This window comes from Anolis sagrei, chromosome 2 (genome assembly GCF_037176765.1).
Source record: "Anolis sagrei isolate rAnoSag1 chromosome 2, rAnoSag1.mat, whole genome shotgun sequence".
NCBI lineage: Eukaryota > Metazoa > Chordata > Lepidosauria > Squamata > Dactyloidae > Anolis > Anolis sagrei.
The window spans coordinates 255,670,269-255,694,157 of record NC_090022.1 but is presented as its reverse complement, the minus strand read 5'-3'; positions in this window follow the sequence as shown (position 1 = coordinate 255,694,157).

The following is a 23,889-nucleotide window of genomic DNA, read 5'->3' as shown; positions in this document are numbered from 1 at the left end:
TTTTTTCTTGTTTTGTTTTGTTTTACAATGCTTTCTAGAGATTATAGAAAATAGAATTAAGAAAGTATCAAAGAAAGTTGTGATTGTCATTTTACTGAATAATTTCAAATTTGACCCTTTTCTACCATGAAGAGGTCTGCTAGTTGTACTTAAACTTGCAGAGTACATAACTGATTATTACATTTTTTGTCTGAGTTCAGATATTGAGTTTATATTCGAGGTTTTTAATTAGATAATTGACATCATGGGAGATCCCAAAGACACAATAAACAGATGGTAGAAATATCATTTAAAAATGTGAAGGCATGAAAAACTAAACTCAAATAAATAAAAATACTATGCTTGCTCTGCAGTTCAGCAAAAAATGATTTTAGGGAAAGCACACCAATTAAAACACACTGAAATACCATTTTTGTGAAATTACTGTGGTAATTTGAAGGGTATACAAATGTTAAGAGCTGCACATTGATATTTGTAACATAGGTCGGACAAAAATGGGAAATCACAGGAAAGGTATATAGAATGATTAAGGAAAGGGGCAGTATACATTGACTATAATTTATTATTTTTAAAATCAAAGTTTAGGGTGGAATCTATCTAAGGCTAAGAGGTCCATAGCAAATGATGGATGGTTCACTGTATTTTGTCTCCATCTCAATTTGTGTTTGCTTATTCCTAAGTCCATCCCATCCTACTTCTTAATCAACCACAAATGATTTTTTTTAAAATAAAGGTAATGAGAATTCATATGTAAATTGATATTAAATTAATATTGTGTAATAATTCATGGTCAGTATTTATTTGTTACTTTTTAGAATATGTATATATTCCACTCTATATTCAAAAATCTCAATACACATTTTCCCCTCAAATGGATTTTAAATGTGCAATTTAGTACATTTTAAAGCCAAGAAAAATAGATAGAAATCACTGATTAAGTTATTTGGCTTTAAAATGTGGATTATTTTAATACACAAATATAAAACTATCCATGGTTCACTATTAGGACTTGGGTTCATGCATAAAATCTTTGTTTTATGCTCATTTAAAAGCCAATAGAGATGACAAAAGCTTAACCCTGGCAAAGGATCATCACTGCTATTTGAAGTAGATGGAGCTGAATGGGTTGGTACTCTGATAAAACTGATAGTTTCTGACGGTGATGCAATTTTACATTATTCTAAAGGGCCAGGGAATCAGTAACCTTTTTTTTAAAGGCAAGGCCTCCATCTTTTGTCGACAAGTATCTGCTTTGATTTGCAAGCTACACATCCTGCAGTCCCATGATGTACCTAAGATAAGTATGTCTGGTTTTCTTAAATATGATAACATTTAAATTGACTTTCAAATGATCAAAATATGCTTTGCATATATTACTTTAGCAAGCCCTACACCCATTTTACTGATGTGGGCATGAAAGTGATACTGAGAGAATATATCTACCTGAAGAAACCAAATGAGTTCATTTTGCAGGTAGTGTTTGAATAATGAACTTCCTGATTCCTTATTCTGTTTTTTTTACTCACTATACTACCATGCCATTAGGATTTCAAACAGCAATAAGGGACAGTCAAAATTTATGGCATATTATGTTCACAATCAGGAAGCAACTATTTGCAAATTTGTATTTTCCTGAATATACCCAATGAAAATATGGATTCAGTTAACTTAGCCATGTGTTTTTCTGTAAATGTAACATTTTGACCAAATGTGCACACATTTCTGTCTTTATGAAGGATCCACATTTCAAAATAATGGAATTTTGGGGGACATCTTGTTCAGTAAATGTAAAGAAGAAAGCTGTTTATCTCTCAAATGAGGTGAAATATTTTATAATAAGGGACAATTGCCAGTTTTCTATGGGACAAACTTTTTAACCCTCAAGTAGGAGATATTGATTATAGTATGGGGCACTTAGCAACTTAACATACCACACGCTATTCTCAATGCAGATGAGTTTTCCAGGCTTATTAATGTGTTAGTAAAAATATATTGCATTTAATATTACTAAAATTGGGTCCTTTACCCTGCTATTGCCTATGGTAGTGGCTGGGTGGTGCACCATTTATCTTCCCTCAGGGAGAAAATAAGATTTGTCCTAATATTGAGCACCAAGACACAGGGGGAGAATTAGCTGAAAAAGCAGTATCTAACCTAGTTCTTTACCTCCTTCTTTCTCTTCTTTAAATAGTTGATATGGCAGTTTGAGTTTATCCTTACATTTGTGTGTGTTTTCTGAGTGGGAGATGATCCCTCATTTATATTACATCTAATATACCCCATTGACCTCTTTTCTGGACTGCCTATGAAGAATGGCCAGAAACTAAGACTAGTCAAAATCAGTTGACCAGGTTAATAATTCTGATGGAGGATGTTGAAGTGCATCCGGTGGTGAGCAAGGAGAATGACCTTTTCAGTGACAACATCCTGGCTCTGAATCTAGAGGTGGAAGAGACCACCAGGATCATGCAGTCCAACTCCTTGTCATGCAGGAATCAAGCCACTTCTGACAGATGGCCATCCAACCTCTGTTTAAAAACTCTCAAAGATTCCATTTCAAGGGAGACCCACCTTCCTGCCTTTTCAATTGCCTTCTTATGTGTTGTTAAAAATATTTTCAGGTAGATGTTGAACCTTGAGTGGTTCAACACATTCTTTTAAATGTCTGAAGCTGTGTGATCAAACTCTGTTTAATCATGCTCTTCTCAGTATTTCATTATTATATTTTAACTGTTATTTTGATTTTGTTTCATTTTATTGATAAAAGGGCGGCTGTACATTTTTTAAAATTAAATATATACATGTTTACACATACACATCCTATCTATCTATCTATCTATCTATCTATCTATCATCTTTGAACAATAGTTGTAGCAGACAAAAATGTCATCTTAACATTAACTACAAAGGGGTAAATATTAAAAAAATGATGATGTGCTTAGGTTTTATTTGTATATGCAGTGCCTTGCTCAGGTGTTGAGCTTGTGAAGTGGAAGATAAAATGAAGGATATTGCTGCTGTTGAGGAACCATGAAGAATAAGATGGACCACCATTGCTAACAATAGAAAATAAACAATATAGCAATGAAAATAGAAAGAGATAGAGTTGGAACTGTGTAGCTACCTACAGGCTCACTAGCTGGGAATAGAAATGATCATTCTGTGCATGGATATTGATGCAGTAGCCTATCTTGGAAATTACCATCTTGTTTGGTCCATCTTGTTTTAACTCATATCAAGAGAAAAGTGGGATATATAAATTGGTAGTGAGTCAGCAACTACGCACTTGCACATTGCTCACAGCAGCTGTCCCCTACTTCTCCAAAGCCATATGTTTCCCACAGGCCAGTAGCCAGGATTTCGATTCGGGGGGGGGGGGGGGCTGAGTTTTTTTCAGGGGGGGGTCGGGGGGGGGTGAGTTTCGGGGGGGGGCTGAGTCTGAGTGAAAGAGGGTCAACCCTAGCAAACCTTTTGTATCATTACCCCAATACCCCCATGCATATGGGATATATTGAGTATGGTGATCAGATCATGATATGAATAAACATAAGTTTAAATAATGCACCAATAAGGCCTTTTCGCAAACCACCATGAGAATTTTTTTGGGGGGGGGGATGAAGCCCAAGCCCCCCCCCCCCCCCCAGCTACATGTCTGGTTTCCCATTTGTAAGAGGATTAGAACTTGTCTTCCCATTTAGTTGTTGCCTTTCTTATCTATCATGCTAGTTCAGTGTCCTCTACTATATATGATATATACAATATCTATGAATTCAGTGTCAGAATGCAGTGTCATAGTAATATATTTCTACAAAAGAAAAGGACATTCTCCTTCTTCTCCTTCTCCCATCTCTTCCTACCGTCTTTTCGACTGTCAATGAAGCACCTTTATTTGGTTGTCACCTGTATACAGATGAATCACATTAGGAATGGTGAAACCTACTATTTTCAATTTCTGCTACATTCAGTATTTTTTTTAAAAAAATCCTCAAATTCTTTGCATTCAGTAAATGAAAAAAAATGTTATTGAAAAAGAACTGAAATTTGTACCTAGCTCTTGTGCAGCTTACGTTTTTCCACTTCAAAATGTTTTTAATTGCAAAAATCTTTTAGTAATCTTGACAATGCTGATTCATTTTTATGCTGTTTTTTTGCTTTTTCTTTGAAGAAAACTTGACAATATGCCTTTTTCTTTTCTTTTGGTTACACATGAATATCCTTATCTTCACCACCTAGATCCCTTGATATTATTGATATGCATGCACACACACTGGTTTATTGTTTCTCTGGTATACTGACAGCCTTTGGGATCTATTCTGAAAGGAAAGCACCTGGTGATTGTAGTCTTGTACTAGAGATGTAATTTTCCAAATGATTTAGTATTGCTGAAAATTGAATTTCCATGCAAATTTCAGTTTGAATGTTTCTTGTTAGAATCGCTCGCAATAACCATTGCCTAGTGCTGAGGTTTCACTTAAACATGAATATCAGTAAAATATTAAAATATTGGACACATTTTGTAGAGTTACTAGTAGATGGAATAAATGGTTCATGTACAAGAGTATGAACAAGTTTTTGTGTAGCTCCATTCTTTTCAAATTCAGCTCGTAGTAGAAATATTCCCAGCAGATCGTAGCAAAGGTTATAAACAAGTCACCCCTTCTAACTCTATATAGGTATTAAGTGTTAGTGCTTTTGTGGTATATACTTCAGAGTTGTTTCCTTCCACTCATCAGTTTAATGTGTAGTAAGCATGAACTAGCCTGAAACTATTTGTTGGGAGAAAACTGTTGAAAATCAGAAAGGAGGTGATAACAGAAAATTAAACCTTATAACCCTGAAAGGAGGACTCTGTGTGGCAATATTTTGTTTTTACAAATCCCACCTATATATAATAATTGTGATCCAAGTATTTTAAGATTATACAATTCATTAAACATCAGTCTATCAATAGCTTGTTCCTTGATAACTACATAATAGCCAATGCCACTGAGCAGTTTCAGTGGCCAATTGAAACATTCATACTTAGCTCCAAGAGACAAGATTTCTTTCTCCCACCCTGGACTTTCCACGGATATATAAACCCCATTTTCCTAGTTTCTAACAGACCTCACAATCTCTGAGGATGCCTACCATAGATGCAGGTGAAACGTCAGGAGGGAATACTTCTGAAACATAGTCATACAGGCCGAAAAACTTACAACAACCCAGTGATTACGGCCATGAAAGCCTTCAACAATACAGTTTCAGTATAGCTTGTCCTTTCCACTAGTACTGTTGTGCTGGTTGCCCCACTATCCCCACAATTACATTAGTACTTTTAAATATAGAGGACTATTAATAAGGAAAAACCAGCATGATGTAGTGGTCCAGGGTTTGAATACATGTTCAGCCATGGAAACCCACTAGTTGCCCTTTAGCATATCATACTCTCTCAGCCACAAAGAAAAGCAAAGGTAACATATCCTATCAAAAAAACCACATGAAAGGTTCACCTTCTTAAGATTGCCCAAAGTTGGCCATAAGAAAGCATACAACAGCAACACTTCCTAGGGATGGAAGGAAAACAAGCTGCTCATCCCAAAAGTGAACAGCATCCTTAAATGGGCTCAGTGAGCACTGATATCACTTGTTTGAGTTGATTCAGTTAGCCTGATGCCCCCATCATTCAACAGGATAAGCCAACACTGGAAGCCATCAGATAATGATGGCTGTGGTTTCATGTGTGCTACATCTTAGGCATTAAAAACTTGTGCACTTGAAATATGAGATGCTGTTATTTTGTATTTTCATATTTGCTTCTGCCTGGGATTATGGGGGTTGAATTCCAAATCCCCTCATTTTCTGGTGGAGAGGATGGCAGTTGTAGATAAATGCTCATTGTCTATCTGAAGCATAACCTGTCAGCAGTATCTCCTTCAAGAGTCTACTGCGGACTTTCACCTACTCCTTCAGCTAAAGGAAGGAAAGACTTGACCTTCATATGTACAACCTAACTGAGCATAAGAGAAGGCTCTTCCACCAATATTTTAAATCATTTTATCAGATAACTGGAATGTGATACAGGATAATGAAACTAGATAATGCAGTAGTCATTCATAGATTGTAACTATTGCAACAAATACTACCATAAGTTTCTTGTACTGAGATAGGGATCTGCATACCAACATACACACAAAAGGGACAAGGCTAGAACTATAACATATTTGAGCAATCATTTTTCTAAGTTTACATTCTGCCTTTTTAGTCACTGAAATTATAGATCAGTCTATAAAAACAGATGTTGCTCTTGCTAAGAAGTTATTTGTTTGTTTATTGATTTATGTATTTCTGCAATGCCTCCCGGCCCACAAGAACTCCTTAGATGATGAACAAAGACAAAACATTTAAATAACACATACAATGTTCTTTAGAAACTCTAAAAGCAGTCTAAAAACAATCCTAGAATCCAGTTTTGAAACAGTTATTGCAAACATAGAATTGCAAACATTGAATGCCATGTAAAACAGCACTGTGTTGGCTGCCTGTAGGTGGGAAGTTCCACGGTTGAGACACTGCTCCATTTTTTAAAATGCTGTCTGGCTTCATCTCAGCTTTATTTATGCATAAGTAAAACATTATGAAAAAAGTGAATCATCCATTTAAAGACTGCCAAAAGGAACATTTCATAATTTTGTTTTGTAGAGTTTTAAATTTTTGTTCGAAATACTCAGTAGCTTGAAGTTAATTGTATGTTGAAACAAAATCCTTCAAAAATGATTTTTGAAGAAAACCTTCTAAAGTATTTTTTGAATGTGATTCCATAATATACTTCATTATATAGGCAACTTTTAAGTGGTCAAAATTAACTGACATGGGAGGTTTAAAGTACTTGTGCACAATTTACATTACCAGCAAAACTAAGAAGGAATGCTTGAAATATGAGGTTATGAGAGGGGAAACTATCATTGAATACTTTCTGATTCTAAGTTGAAAAGTAGATTTTTATATATTGCCTGATGAAATAGTGAACTAATGATCCAAACTGTAACTACTTCTGTTGTCATTGTATTCTTCTGAACATGAATTTATGAAATATGAAATGAGAATCCCCTCCAGTATTCTCAAAGCATGACAATTTAGAAGTTAAACTGAGGCTAATCAAAGAAGATTATACCCATAGCTGAGGAACAAGGTGATGTTTATCTAGTATGTCCTGCCTTTCTGATCATGCTAAGGGCTCTTCCACACTGTTTCTATATCCCAGGATCTGATCCCAGATTATCTGCTTATCCCAGATTATCCGGCAGTGGTGACTTAATATATTCCAGTTTAAAGCGGATAAGCTGGGATCAGATCCTGACATAAAGGGCAGTGTGGAAGGGACCTAAGTGATAGCTGATAGCTGAAACCTGGGAACATAATCACAAAATCAGTTAAACTGAAAAAAATATTCTTAGGGTCCTTCCAGACAGGCTCTATATCCCAGGATTATCTGGCAATATAGACTCATATAATCCAGTTTAAAGCAGAAAACCCAGGATCAGATCCTGGGATATAGGGCCTATCTGGAAGGGCCCTTAGAGTGGTTATAGAAATTCATACATGAGACAGGTTACTTACTAAGAATCCAAAAATTAAACTGTGTTGCACTGCAATTAGGCTTCATTATTCTATGAAAACAGCAGTAGTGCTAAATTATTATTTAAATGGTTGTTTTATAACACAAAGTTTAATTATGAACCACTATATGACGCCTTGTGTGTGTGTGTGTGTGTGTGTGTGTGTGTGTGCCTTCATCATCTGTTGATTTTTGGTAGATAGAAAATTTCATAGGCTTTTCTTAGGCAAAAAAATTACTCAGTTGTGCTTTTTCCAGTTCCGTCCTGTAAAATATATTCTACACTATTTGGCATTTCTTGATGGACCCCCATCAAATTACTAACCAGGATTGACCATGCTTAGCTTCCAAGATCTGGCACCCATTCATCATGGGATGCTTTATGGGATAACAGAAACAGTCATTTGCTTAAATCTCATTCTGTTCCCCGGATTTCTGCTTTAATTTCTGGAAATGCATTAAATAACCTATATGGCATGGCAATAGTTGGAGCAGTCTGATGTATCTGGTTCATTATTTCCACAAAATTAAATCATTTGTCAGCAATTGGAACGGCCAGTGTAAGACAGAAAGAAATTCTATACAGGTACAATAAAAGGAAAATGCATTCAAATAGGTTATTTTTTAATATCGGTGATGTTTGGACTAAAGTGGGGGGTTTTTTTTGGGGGGGGGGGGCATCCCAAAATTATATCTTCTTTCAAAGTTAGTAGATTCATCAAATGATTCCATTTAAATTAACACTTGGTGGCAATAGTAATCCAGTTATTGTGCTGAGTGCAAGGACTTGGAGGAGTAACTTCTTGTAATAACTGTGAATGCTTGCAAATTAACTCTTCTAGGTATGTATTTGATTCAGTCTCTATTATTTTGTTTACATTATATTGATAAACATGATATTGCTATTTTCCACAATCAAGCAAGAAGAGGTATAAAATTAATATAATGATTTCACTTAAAACATATTTCCCAACATTTCCCCTCCCCTCCCTCTTCATTTTTATTTTCACAGTGGTCATTCAAAGTAAACTTGTCACAAGAATATAAACCTCCTGTTAGAAATGTAACAAAAACAGCTGCTTAGTCGCTAGCAGTAAGTAATTAGTTATCCAAATGACTGTACAACATGATAGCAATTGTTACCTGTTAATGGGATGGCACATGAATATAGTACTGTATTTTGGCAATAACTTATGACACAATATGTTTTAAATCTCTTCTATCACATTTTGCCTTTCATATCAAATTGGGCATAAAATCTCTTCTGCAAATGAGTGTCTCAGGGCCCTTCTACACAGCCATATAATCCAGAATATCAAAGCAGATAATCCACAATATCTGCTTTGAACTGGATTATCTGAGTCCATCCTGTCATATAATTTGGATTTGATACTGCTGTGTGGAAGGTGCCTTAATCAACATTTGCATCAGGCTTAGTTCTCCAAGAAGTTTAGCAAAGTGGCACAGCAGAAATCTTGCTCTCCTCAACACTTTTTGTGTGAAAGTTAAGTATGTACAATTTCCTAAAAGTTATCTGTCTGTCTGTCCATCAATCTATGTGTTTTATTTTTCAGAAATGCCTTTGTAGTGGATGGAATGCAAAATATTCTCATGTCACATTAAAGTTTTAAAGGTAGAACCAGAAATCTGGGATAATGAAAAAATACTATTTTATTCAATGATTATTTTAAAATATATGTTGATTGTTTAAATCTGGGATCATTGTAAAACTAACCAGTGTTCAAAAGGGAAATGCTGTGGAAAAGGCAATAAATGATTGTGCGTACTTGCTTATACTTCATAGCAGAAGGGGGCACTAGTGGTCTACAGTAAATAACAGTGAAACCCTACTTTTGTTATACCATGTTTAATAATAATAATATAATTTTCCTACTTAATATTGAGGATGTTTTCATATGAATAATTAGCATTATAAATATATAATGTTAATGCAAAAAGTTAAATAATTAATAGAATATATGTAAATATAGTTGGTTGTCTCGTCTGTCTTTTTATATTATTGTTGTAATGCTAAAATTAAAACTGGCCCACTAGCCATGGAAAGGAACTAATGCTTATTGTTTTAATGTTGGGAAGGATGACTCCTGGCATAAGACACACCAGCTTTATGTGTAGATAATTTTGTTAATTTAACTGAGTTAGTTTGTGTATTCATAGCAAAGTGTGTGTAATTTCTTGAGCCCTTTTGTTTGAACTGTGAGATCTGAACAGTGAGTGTTATGGATAATGCCGTTTTTATTTAGAGCATTCTCTCCCAACCATGGAAGTATAAAATATCCTTATTTCTTTTCTTTCCTTCTTATTTTTCAGCATAAGATAATGGCCTGGTGATTTCTGTGGGTGCGTTTTACAAAACTAAAAAGGAAGGAAGACCTGACAAATATAAAGTTTGATGATTTCATACCTGCACTGGGTATTTTTGAGAATTTCTTTGACGCATAACCTAGGAGCCAAACTCAGCTTGAGCTACCCACGTTAGTTCGAAAATTGCAGTTAACAGTTTTGAAATGTTTCACTTTTTTCTCTTCAAATTTCTGAGTGTAGGAGTAGATAAAATGCCAAGCAGCAAAGGAATGAGAAGCCAGGTTTAAGCCTATGGTTGATGTTCCTACATATTACCAAAATATTATTTTATGCTAAATGATTGCAGGTAATTAGCTGGAATTTTCTTTTTCTTAAAAATAGATTATGTTGAATTTGCAAGCATTCATTTTAATGGTTTCTTATATTAATATTTAATTGGTGGCCTTTAGATGAAAGAGATGCAAATGAAAATTTCCTATGAAGTATGAAACTTTCTTTCTTTAAATTTTTCATAGTTTTGTTACCAATAAATTATGAAGTTTGGGGACGCTTCTCCTATTGCATAGTTGACAATGTAGATTACATCAGAAAAGTAAATTTAGACAGAAATAAAATCATGTAGAAAGAATCCTTTCTTTAAGCCTTTACACTTGCAGGTCCTGCTGTGTGTAAGTAAATGTAGATACTCTAAGTTTAAATATTCACAAAAAGTAAGATTGTTAAAAGAACATTTTTATTTCTCTAAAGGCTGTTTGTAAATATTCTAAACACAATTTTCAAGTTGTGACTAGGAAGATGCGAACAAATCAGCACTATGGCAATATTTATATTAGGGCAACCTAGATCAGTGGTTCTCAACCTTACTAATACCGCGATCCCTTAATACAGTTCCTCATGTTGTGGTAACCCCCAACCATAACATTTTTGTTGCTACTTCATTACTGTTATGAATCATAATGTAAATATTTCATATGCAGGATGTATTTTCATTCATTGGACCAAATTTGGCATAAATACCTGATATGCCCAAATTTCAATACTAGTGGGATGGGGGGGGGGTTGATTTTGTCATTTGGGAGTTGTAGTTGCTGGGATTTATCATAAACCTATATTCAAAGAGCATTCTGAACTCCACCAACAATAGAATTGAACCAGACTTGGCATACAGAACTCCCATGATGAACAGAAAATACTGGAAGGGTCTGGTGGGCATTGACCTTGAGTTTTGGAGTTGTAGTTCACCTACATCCAGAGAGCACTGTGGACTCAAACAATGATGGATCTGGACCAAATTTGGTCAAATACTCAATATGCCCAAATGTGAACACCGGTAGAGTTTAGGAAAAATAGAGCTTGACATTTGGGAAGAAATTATTTTTGTTTTGGAAAAATTTAATATCTGGCCATTATCCAGTCCTTTCCTCATCTTTTAGGGGAAAAAACATATGAATGGTAAAGTAATACAGGGACATATCATTCACCTACAATCAAATAGCATTCTGAACCACAACAACAATAGAATTGGGCCAAACTTCTCACACAGAACCCTCATGACCAACAGAAAATACTGTGTTTTGCAATAGTCATTGGCAACCTCTCTGACACCCTTTCACAACCCCCCCCCCCCATGGGTCCCAATCCACAGGTTGAGAAACACTGACCTAGATGTTACACAATAGTGTGCAAACTTTCAAGTTTTCCAGAACTCTTCTATTAGATTAGGGTGAGCAAGCATAGCCCCTATATGCTGTTGGAATGCATTTCCTGCTAGTCATAACTAGTGATAAAGAATTCTGGGAAGGATGTTATCTGGGAAGATCCACTTTGCCCAATATTGATCTAGGGAGTAAACAAAGCAAGAGGATGCTTCTGGAATATGGCTATACAGCCTGGAAAACTCACATCAACTCAGTGATTCCAGCCATGAAAGCCTTTGATAACACAAAGCAAGAGGATATTGGCTAGTTAGCTGTTTGAAGTAATGATGTTGACATGCATTCACATTCTTAATAAGAATGTGGGATAATTCAACAGACATTCATAGAATGCCCTCTTTAGATGTTGATAATGGTTTCAATTTGCATAGAAGAAATAATTTTTGTTTTGGAAAAATTTAATATCTGGCCATTATCCAGTCCTTTCCTCATCTTTTAGGGGGGGAAAACGTATGAATGGTAAAGTAATACAGGGAAATAATAATAATAATAATAATAATAATAATAATAATAATAATAATTTATTTTTTTACCCGCCTCTTCTTGTGGCTTGAGGTGGGTTACAGAATAATTAAAACATATAAACATTGTAAAAATACCACAAATACACATATTAAAATACCACAAATACACATATTAAAATGTATTTCTATTAAAAATGCATATTAAAATACACAAAACAGAAATCAAACAAAGGACATGTGTTTAAAATTCATGCTTAAAAACTGTCTGCAAGAAGAGATATGTGTTTAGATGGTTTTAAAATTCTGACAGTTCATTTAGATGTCAGAGTTCTACTGGCAGGTCATTCAAAATTCTTGGGGCAGCTGATGAAAAGGTCCTCTGGGTGATGGTCACTACTTGGGTTCTAGCTGACATTAAAACAATGAAGTAGGTAGCAGCTTTTAAAAAAAATCTCTTACTTTTCTCCATTTCTTGTGTATGGTCTTCTTATTCCTTAAGTTGGTCAGCAATAGGGCCTCAGGCTTGATCATACACATTCTGGATCTGACCTTCCACAGAGGAAACTGATATATTTTTAAAAAAGCTAAATTTTCATAAAGTCACAAAAGAGTGCTGCTTGTAGGAAAAGGGGAGTTCTCTGTGGTTTTCTCTTGTCTTTTGTCTCCAAGGAAGCAAATAGCAATTTAGAAGTCAATGAAAGGGGATTTTTTAATCATAGAGTACTGACTTATTACCAGTTTTTACATAGAAAGAGCTACAGTATATTGGGTACAACTCTTAGTTTGAAGATACTTATGTTTGGAGACAAAAGCATTAAAGAGGTGAAACTATGGAAACAAGCATTACTTTCAGGGTTTGCAAAACTCAAAACTGTTTGCATTTACAACAGTATGGTCTTTTTTCATGGACTTTTCTCAATTATACCAGTGGAACTAGTATAAGTGATCTTGTACATTGTTGAGCTTTATGTTGTTGAGAAAGAAGGTAATATAGAGACTACAACAACACACATACCAATCACACCTTTATATTGTAATATGCCCTAGTTTAAAACCATTTTTTAAAAAGGGTCACCAATGATACCAAAATGTGTTTAATTTTGAATACATTGTGTTATGACTATTTGCAATAGTTATCTTTTCTATCAGGTAACTTAGTGAGAGTGCAACCATATGCATATAGAAATAAGTCTCTGCAATTTGAAGCATACTTTTCTATGAGTGAAGCTTACTAAACTCAGTGGATCTATGTCTTAGTAAGCACACACATAGTTTTTCTATGTGAAAGATTATTTTGTGCATCAGTGAATATTGAGACTATTTATGTGCAGTGAAACTACTGTCAATCAAACCCATTGTGTCATAACTCTGAAAAAAATCTGTGATATTATCCATATCATTATAGCACTTTCAATGTGCAAAGTTCTTTGCAGGCTTCATCATGTTCCAGCTCACAGCATGACTCTGTGTTGCATTTACATATTTATTTCAGTGAGTCTTTTAAATTTATATGGATTTATGTTTGATTGTTCTTTTTTCTTTTACAAACCAAATGTATTCAGCAATTAAAGCACTTTACAAACATGCAGGTTTTTGATTAACCCAGAAGGTAGAATCTGCTCTAAAAGGATGTCAGTCTGAGTACCTGAAAAGTTGTTGTCAGTTACCAAAAGTTAATGAGGCTTCTATAGAATTCTTTTGGCATTTACCAGCAGTTAGAGAAACATTTTGTCTTTTTAAAGCCATGTTGCTTGGGATTCAGAGGAAAAGCTTAGCATTATGATCAGAAAAATATATATTGAGAGATGACAAGTTACAGTTTGCATTTTTTTTCTTTTTTTTTCTATTCCTGATGTTATTAATTGTAGCACTGAGATATAATGTAATGTTGACATCAATATAATTTTTAAAAACTGAACACTTGGAATGTAATCAAAGCACTGTATTCATGAAAGGTGTGTATTCTGCAGTTATGCTTATAATACATGTGAATGATATAATTTATTTATTTATTTATTTATTTAGTACACTTGTATACCGCTAATATCTCAGCCTAAAACGGCGACTCATTGCAGTTTACAACATTTAAAAACAACAATATTCCAATTAAAAATATAAAACACATACATATACAATACACAGTATTGGGCCACCAATACAAACCAATGCATCTCTTAAATTCAATGGTTCTCGTGCTATCAGAGGCATCCCATTGGGTTAGAAATCAATAAAATATTTGAGCTATATCAGTACTACAAGTATAGTCTGGAACCCCAGCAAAGACCAACATCAATGGCTCATGGACCAGCACCAACCAATGGGCCACTGCTTTGGTCCACTGCTTTTTGCACATTGATAAATATCTAGAACATTGTTGTTGCTTAATAAAGAAGACAGATTATTTTGACTGATATCAAGCCAGATCTTTGCCAGATTCTGAGCCTCATCAAGACCACATAAGGCCACCCTAAGGCACTTACACAGTGGGTCACCATCCCAACAGTCCAATCATACCGAAGCTGGTTCAGCAAAACTGGCACAGGCTCGGTTTCCCACCTAAAAGAGCTTGGAAGGAGTCAGCCCCCTCCCCTCCCCTGAAGCTACTTTGCTCTCTGTATGACAGAGTCAGGAAGGAAATATTCCTTGAATGCAGTAATATTTATGTAAATAGCGTGCTGTCTGTTGATCAGAGCTCTTACAAGTTTACATAATTTGCTCAAAAGTCTTTTCCTCTGATGTCCGAGCTCAGATATACACCCTAATCAAGAAAGAATAGAAAGTGTAAAGAACTGAAACAAATAGATCGATAGATCAATATGTTTCCCACAAAGATGGTTGACACAAATCAATTGTGTTCACTGGTTGGCCTTCACAAATTATGGGTTACTGGATTACTGTAGTGAGGAGAAAAGAATTGCAAAGCAATAAAATATTCAGAAACAGTTGGGGAAAGTAGTGCATGGCTGGGCTATCTTAATAAGATTGGTATGTTCTATTCTAGAAACAACAAGGGATTATGATATAAGTTAACAATTAAATTCACTGTTCTTTAATTTTAGTAAAAGATACAGAGGTAAATGGGCTGAAAATTATGTTTAAGGGAACTTACAGTGGCAGACAGGAAACAGTGTAATAGCAATAATAATAAAATTTGGAATAATATTAATAGCAATAACCATATATAATTTATTCCTGGATTTGTATTGTTGAAAGTCTTGTTTATTCCTGGATTTCATTACTGGTACGAAGATTTTATTTCTCTCTTTAGGGACAAAGCATATCTTTTCATTCTGAGAGTTCTTAGATACCCGTAGCTTATGGGTATGTAGAGACTGAAGAAAGACCTTGTGTCTATAAAAAAAGAGTGGAAAGTTTTTCTGTCCTTGCTTCGCTTTGAACATGAGACAGCAGGAGAAGAAAAAGAGAAAGGAAGATGGCTTTGATATTAACTTGTAGAGTCTGCTGTTTGTTCTTTTGAAGGTTACAGAAAAGTGACAGGGAGAGACTCAAAACATGGTGGTTCTTCTTCCTTCAAGAAGAATTATGAGAGGAGGGGAGGGGGGAGAGCTCTTTTTGTGTTCAGTGGTGTTCCTGCACAGGTAACCGTTCTGTTGACTGACAAGATATAAACCAAGAGTAATACCAAAGCCTGTAATTTTGGAGGTCTGGTTCACTTCTCCTGGAATCTGAACAGAATTTCAGCCCCATTGGTCCTGGCTTTTGAGAAGCAGCAGCATGAAAAGTCCCATAATCACATTGCTTGTCATCCTGCAGAGAATGTGGGATTGCCACAGAGACAAAGTACCTGCTTTTAACCAGAAGATTTTCTGTGTCCCCATTTGTACACTTTACTGGATGGATCCTAATGGTTAGGTTTGAAAAACCAACCTTGATCTTAAAAAAGTGCAGGTAATCTCTTGCTTCCTTATTAATCATTCATCAGCAAGCAAGAAATGGAACTTGCAGAGGAATGCTTCAACCAGACATTTCTATTGTAAAATGACATAAAGGGTGATGCATTTTGTACCTGAGATTGCTGAGAAAGTTCACACTCAGCTTCTATTGGACTTGCATGTAACTGAACTGACTCTTTTTTAAATAAAAAAGAATAAATAAAGCTTCTAAGTGTTGAGTCCTTAAAAAGAATCTAATCAGAGGTAATAACCAAGAGCTTTGTTTTGTTAGTGCTTCTAGGAATCCGTTCAATATTTTAATTTGTGTGGGTTTTGTGTGATGAAGTATTTTATTCTGCATTATCCTCACTGTGCTTGTAATGTGATGATTACATTGTAGAAACTATATACTCCCTGTGCTGATTACAATGTCAATAGATGGTAAGCGATCCCATAGATTAAAAATTTATACCAATATTTGTATGACTTGTCAGGTTTTCACTCCCAACATTTTAAATGAGAAAAATAGGTCTGTGACAGATCCCTTCTCCGTGTTGGCCCAACAACCCCAACCTTTGGACTCCTATCATCTGTCTCTTCACAAGATCTTTGAGGGTGGTTCCAGACAGTCAAAAGAAATCCCAGTTCCTCTTGGGATGGAGGCCACACAGCTGGTTTTGCAGGGGGTGTCCAGATACTCACCCCTGCTGATTTGAGATAAACTGGGGTGGGCATCATGGGCACTGCCACCCTCCCCCATTTCCCCTGTACTTGCCGGGGCCAAAAAAGGGCTTTGCGTAGGGGAGCAGGGATTTCTGCTCCAAGGCCCCCGGTTGGGTCTTCCAGAGAGGAGGAAGGGAGACAACGACTTCAGGCATTCTTCTGTTGAAAGCTCTGGTAAGTTATGGGGAGGGAAGGAGCCCAAACTGGGGGAGGGAAGAATGTTTTTGGGAAGGCAGAGTCACACACACACATGAAGATGCTGGTTTTTTGGCCAAAAATGGGATAAAAGGAGAACTTTTTATTCTGAGGATTCCCTCTTTTATAGTGATTCCTCCCATGTTTTCAGGGAACATTGTTTGGCCACACTCTAGTTTGAACTGGGGGCTTCTGGGATAGAGGTACTGTCTGGAAGGGCCACAAGTAATAGGTTGAAAATTCTCAGTCCTCTCAATTCCTGACCTTGCTAGGGTTTTTCATTGGAGGTGGGGGGGGGGGGAAGGAGGGGGCATTGTTCATAGCTTTTAAACACTATTATGTCAGTTTTAGAGGTTCATTATTCACAACCAATTAGGAGTACAAATTTCACTATCTGGAAAGAGCAATGTATCCTTTGAATTATTTTGCATTGATGTATATATATCTCTCTATTTAGAAATCAGATCCCATATCCAAGGAAAATGGACCCATTCCTTCATATGGTCCCCAGCTTTACCAGTGACTAATGGTACATCTATACATACCACTTAGATCAGTCACTACAGGGCATTCAGCCCTGCAGTGACTGAATGCCACACGGACCTCATTCAACTTAACCCAAAGCAAGGCTGCCTTAACGTAACCTTCCCTAAGGTTAAGTTAACTTGGGGGAAATTTAAATTCTATGCCAGGATTCAGGTTCTCCTTCAAGTTAGAGGTTGTCAAGGTGGCTGGGATGGTTGCTAACTGGTATTGGCAGCAGCTGTTTCTGACTGCCATCCTGCATCAGCCACAGTGCCACTTGGTGCTAGTTCAAGTAGAATGGGGATGTGGGATAGCAGTCCCCTAACCCTGTATCAGGATTGGTGACAGCTGTGAGACTCCCACTTTTCCAAGGGTGGTCTGGTTGCAGTTAGTCAGACTAAGGCCTCACTAAGGAGGTTGGGTGGGGGAAAGATTTTTCCTACCCCCCTCTCAGCTGCCTCTGTTGCCCTCCCAGTTGCCTTCCAATGCCCAAACAGCAAGTTATGTAAGGATGTCAAGGGTTGGTGACAGCTGCAACATGGGGAACTGGAGGGTGCCAGGGAGTGCCTGTCTAGTGGCATTCAACTATGTTCAGTACAGCTGGGGAATTGGGACTCCTTGTTTCCTCTGAGGTGGATCAAGAAAATCCAAGTGAGGCAACAAGCAGGCCTGATCAGTGTAGAAGGGCCGTAAGTAGCAACACATTTGCTCCAATCAAATTGTAGCTCCTAGTTATGTATGATTTGCTATGTATGAGAATCAGAATATGCACCCAAACATTCAGCTTCCTATTCCATCACTATTAGTTAACTATGCAATAGTGAGGGTCCCAAGTATTAGAGCTATTAGTTGCCCTGAGTGCATTTCTTCCTCTTCCTACTTGTATTTTCCTTGGATAACACTTTCTCAAATTTAAGGATTCGTTTTCTTGGATTTGCCACTTGCAATAAAAAAAGAAGGCAGAAAGAAAATGCAAACAGCATTTGGAGAATGTGATCAAATTCACACTGAGAAATGTTCTCATGTTCACACAAACTGTCCCAAAAAGTATAGAATAATAATTGAAAAGGGCCCACATTGACCATGGTTTAGCTCATGTCTTGAAAGATCCCCAAATGAGCTGTTTCTTCTTTCTCTTTTGCAATTGAGAAAGGAAGTGAAATTCAAATGTCTTCACTTAATATTTTAATTGGCTGTGGTGTCATTTAAGGACAAGTCTGGTTCTGGCTTTAAAAATATGAGCACAGTGAATACTCAAAGAACAGGAGCATACTACCTTTGTCCCTGTATCACCACTTGCATTGCCTTTTGCATATAGTAGAACAATTTCTGAACAGGAGAGCCTCCTGGGTCAAATTAGACTTTCCACGTCTGATTTCTAAGGATTCAAATCTTTAGGAGGGATTCAATAGTTAGAGGAAGCTCTTCTGTTCTAGAAATACATTCTTATTGGACAGAGACTAGAGGATGGGTTTTTTTTTTGCTTCTTCCTCTAACCCAGTGGTTCTCAACCTAAGGGTCCTCAGATGTTCTGGCCTTCAACTCCCAGATACCCTAACAGCTGGTAAACTGGCTGGGATTTCTGGGAGTTGTGGGCCAAAACACCTGGGGACCCATAGGTTGAGAACTACTGCTCTAATCTGAGCCCTAGAGCAAAATAGTGAGGGCTAGATCATCCAAGAACTCTCATTTCCTATCCAGTTAGAGTCTACTCTCTGTGGTTGTGTAATCAGTATCCAGGCTTTGAATCAGTTCCATAAAAGTAAATCTAAGTGTATGTCCCAGGACACTGGTTTCTGCTATTCCAGTTTAGAACTGATCTAAATGGTCAGTGTAGACATGCCCTAGGACATCATTACCATCACCATTTTTCTGTGCTGATCAGTAGAAGAAAAAGGTGATGGGCAACGAGTTGCTACATTTTTGCTGCTCTCAGCTAGGCACAGAGCTCCAAGTGAACTCCTTGCCATCATGGGTACCCTGTCCTGACATCAACAGAGGAACCCACATGGCTGGCAAGGAGGAGGGTAGTGGGGTATAGTTTGCATAGGCTCCTGTGCTGATGTCAGAACCGGATGCCTGTGATAGCCAGGTGTGTGACTAAATGGAAGTGGTGATGCTGACATGGAAGGTGAACTTATGATTAGTGGAGCCAACACAGTCTCAGCTCAGTTGAATTGTGTGGACTCCAATCCGCCACTACAGTTGTTTTGGGAGAGTGTGTGTAGCCACTTATAGTGCCAGTCTGGAGAATTTCTGCACAAATCTGTCCCTGGATTTACTAGCCACAATTGTTCTCATGAATTCTGCAGATTCAAAACAGAATCTACAAAGGAATGTAAAGAGAAGGAGGAACAGAAAAACTAGAAATGACTTCAGAAGTTCTGTATCTTCGGCTGTTTATTATCACTTTTTGTTTCTAAGTGTCAGGTTTAAATTTCCCTGTAGCAACAATTTAAATCTTCTTTTTCACTTCTTTCTTGAGGCAACTTCAAAATTTAATTTAGTTGAGGCACTCTGTGCTTATAATAGCAATATAGAAAACTCAACTAATTTGGGGGCTGACCCTTAAACAGATTATTGGAATTTAAACATAATTAGTCAGCTTTATTCATAGTGCCATATTGGCTTTTTCCAATTTATTCATGTAAATTTCTTTGCTTCAGTTGTGACAGACAGTATTAGACACATTCTTTTCCAACTCAAATGCTCATAATTTTGCATTCCAATTGTCCACCGAGTGCTGTGGGACTTACTGCAAATACCAGGGGTCCAAAATGCCAGCCTCTCAACATGTTGTTGCTGTTATGTATGCTTTCAAAAAAGACAAAAGGGGGAGGGGGGGCTGAGTGACTGCTTTAGTTTTTGGATTTTGCTTTTCTTAACCAAGATGTACAAGCAATCAATGTGCCCTATTTGCACAAACTTCTTCATGGTTCTGCCACAGTTATTGCTCCAGTAATAGAGAGTGAAAGGAGCACATCAGGAGCAGCACTCTTATGATTCCATGGCAACAAGCTATCACTGTTAAAGTTGTGTCAAACTGCATTAATTCTACAGTGCAGATGTATCACATGTCAACATATATAATTCCTTCATTTCTTTCACTGTACCAAGCTCAGTGTGATAAGCTACATTCCAGGGGGGGGGGGGGGGGGAAATCAAGTACTTTGTCCACTGTCCATTGCCCCACATCCTCCTAGCACCTACAGCAGGTTCTCTAGAGTCCTGGAACTATGGTTTCACCTGATGGCTGAAGTAGTGAGATGAGGTAAAGTAGTGTTTTTTTTAAAGGGGAGGGGGAGAGAAGAAAATGAAAAATTAAGTGGATGTTGATAGTGAGTGATAGCAACATGACTGTGACTCGGAAGAGAAAGCAACAAGTCAGGCACCATGTGTTTGGACCACAGGTTACAAACCACTGTCGTGGGGTTTTGCCTAATCTATTTCTTCTCTGAACGGCAGATTTTAAATGGATATGTGAGAGGCATATCATCCATTAAATAGAATTCCAGGATTTTGGTGCAGTTTAGTTCACTGAATTATTTATTTCAAGCACTGCATGCAAAAAATGTTTATCTACCCATCTTAGATTGTGTATTTTCTTTTAGATCCTATCACTGTGGCATTTAGAAATTTCATATATATTAATGAATGTATTTTGCAATAGCATAGTCCACACTTTCAAACATATCTGGATATCAGGAAAAAAAGTAATTTTAAAGCATGTTTAGCAACAAATCGGCAGAAATTAGTAGACTGATATTACTAGCTGTCAAAATGTTATTCAGGAAGCTAAATTGACTTAAAGGGAAACACACGTAATCACCACTGAATGGAATGTGGATTGTAGTAGAAAAAAATTGTAGCTGCTTGCAAGCCAAGAAATTTCCAAATAAGTTTAAAATGCAGTTTTATAAAAAAACAACTTCTAAATTAGCTAAAAATGGTTCTGTATTTAGGATAAAGTGTGAAATAATTCAAAACCTTTTAAGTAAACATAGGCCATTCAAAAAGAAATCTTGGAAATAACTTTTATTTACCTATGTTACTACAGTCAGCAAAAGTTTATAATGGTGCTTATGCGTGAAAACTCTGGTTTTTTATCCCTTGCATTCATAGAATCATAGAATCAAAGAATTGGAAGAGACCTCATGGGCCATCCAGTCCAACCCCCTGCCAAGAAGCAGGAATATTGCATTCAAATCACCCCTGACAGATGGCCATCCAGCCTCTGTTTAAAAGCTTCCAAAGAAGGAGCCTCCACCACACTCCAGGGCAGAGAGTTCCACTGCTGAATGGCTCTCACAGTCAGGAAGTTCTTCCTCATGTCCAGATGGAATCTCCTTTCTTGTAGTTTGAAGCCATTGTTCCACATTCTAGTCTCCAAGGAAGCAGAAAACAAGCTTGCTCCCTCCTCCCTGTGGCTTCCTCTCACATATTTATACATGGCTATCATATCTCCTCTCAGCCTTCTCTTCTTCAGGCTAAACATGCCCAGCTCCTTAAGCCACTCCTCATAGGGCCTGTTCTCCAGACCTTTTATCATTTTAGTCGCTCTCCTCTGGACACATTCCAGCTTGTCAATATATCTCTTGAATTGTGGTGCCCAGAATTGGACACAATATTCCAGGTGTGGTCTAACCAAAGCAGAATAGAGGGGTAGCATTACTTCCTTAGATCTAGACACTATGCTCCTATTGATGCAGGCCAAAATCCCATTGGCTTTTTTTGCCACCACATCACAGCTGCCCCCCCCCCTCCAAAGTCAGCCCAAAACAACTCCCATCATTCCTCCCCCAAAAATTCTTATCAGTTCTTTCTCATGAGAAACTGCCCAGATGTCCAGGTGCTATTTTTCTCTCCTCCTCAGTGCCTCTCTCTGACCTCAAAGTATCATGGAGGAATTATGGTCCCCCCCCCCCCCCAGAACATCAGAATGCTGGTCATGGTATGTGTGATGGATCTGACTGACTTGGGAAAATTGCTGTGTGACCTACCTTGAAGGGTTGGTGTGAGCATCCATTTTATACAACTAGGAAGTTAGGCAGCCATTTTGTGGCTCTCTTCATGCAGCAAAGCTGGAGGAGGAACTATTTGCATAGGAGCATAGCTGGAGGGGGGTAGCTAATGGAGTTGGCTGGTATCAAGGAGCTCAGAGAGGACAGTTAGTAGTAGAGAGGTTTTAAAGTGCAGAGTGGTCAGGGTCTCTACATGCGTTTAAAGATTGTAGGCTTTCTTTCTTTAGAAATCAGTTTTAGGAGTTATTATAAAAGCCTTTTAGGAAGGAAAAGCGGAAGAAATGCTTGAATGAAAGTCACACAGAAACTTTGTTTTTGTAACTTCTTCATAAGAAAATAATCACATCATTGTAACCACCAAGCATCTGTACTGTATATATACTCTTGAAACCATCATGGTTATGTAATCCAAAGGATACAAATAAACAAAGTTACTGTCTTGCCTCAAGCAGAGTTTCACTCTCATCTCTAAGCCTCAACTTAAATAAGCAAGGCTCCTGAACGCAAAAGGTGGCAGCAGAGTTAAACATCCTTTATATTTCGTGGTGGGATATCAAAAATATTGGTGGGATATCTGCATAGGCTGGCAGCCTGTCCTTCACAGCATGACTCCCTCCCTGAAAAAAACAAACCCAGACACAACAAAGCAGGACAAAGAACAGAGGGAAACATCAATAGACCAATATATCAATGGTGTTTTGATGGATACATAACATGGAACCTCTTAATCTCAGCACATTTACATCACTGGATTGCACCCATTCCAAATCAATGAAATGTAGTCATTTTATCAAATATTCTAATACTCCATATTTCTTTCTGGAATCCAGAATATCTTTGATTTTAAAATGTTGCTGTCTATCAATTAAAATGGGGCATGGGATTTTTATTAGGGGGTGCCACTTTTGAACAGACTGCAATGGATCACAGGATGTATCCTCTTTAGACTATAGGACAACACCAGTTTTATAGCCACTGAATTTATCACCTTAATAATAGGGAAAGGACTCGCAAATTTAGGCCCAGATTTTTAAGATACTTGCACAACCTTAAGGAATTTGATAGACAGATACACCTGTTTCTCAACCTTGAAATATCACTATGGGGACCATTTCCTATCAGCAAACCATTTGTAACAACAACAACAACAACAACTTTATTCTTCTATCCTGCCGCCACTTGGGGTGGCTTATGCACAGCACAAGGTGACTACAAACAGAACATGACATAATCACAGTATGAAATACAATGAGTAAAACACATACACATATAGAACACCAAAGAAAACTCAATAAAACTGCACTCATCATTTCTGGGTTGTTTTTTTTTTTAGAGACTGCTAAATGATGGGCAAGCTATTAGCTATCATCTTTCCCAATCCCAACAAACCCATCTCCTCTTCTATCCCCCTTTGAGTTCAAGAATTGATAT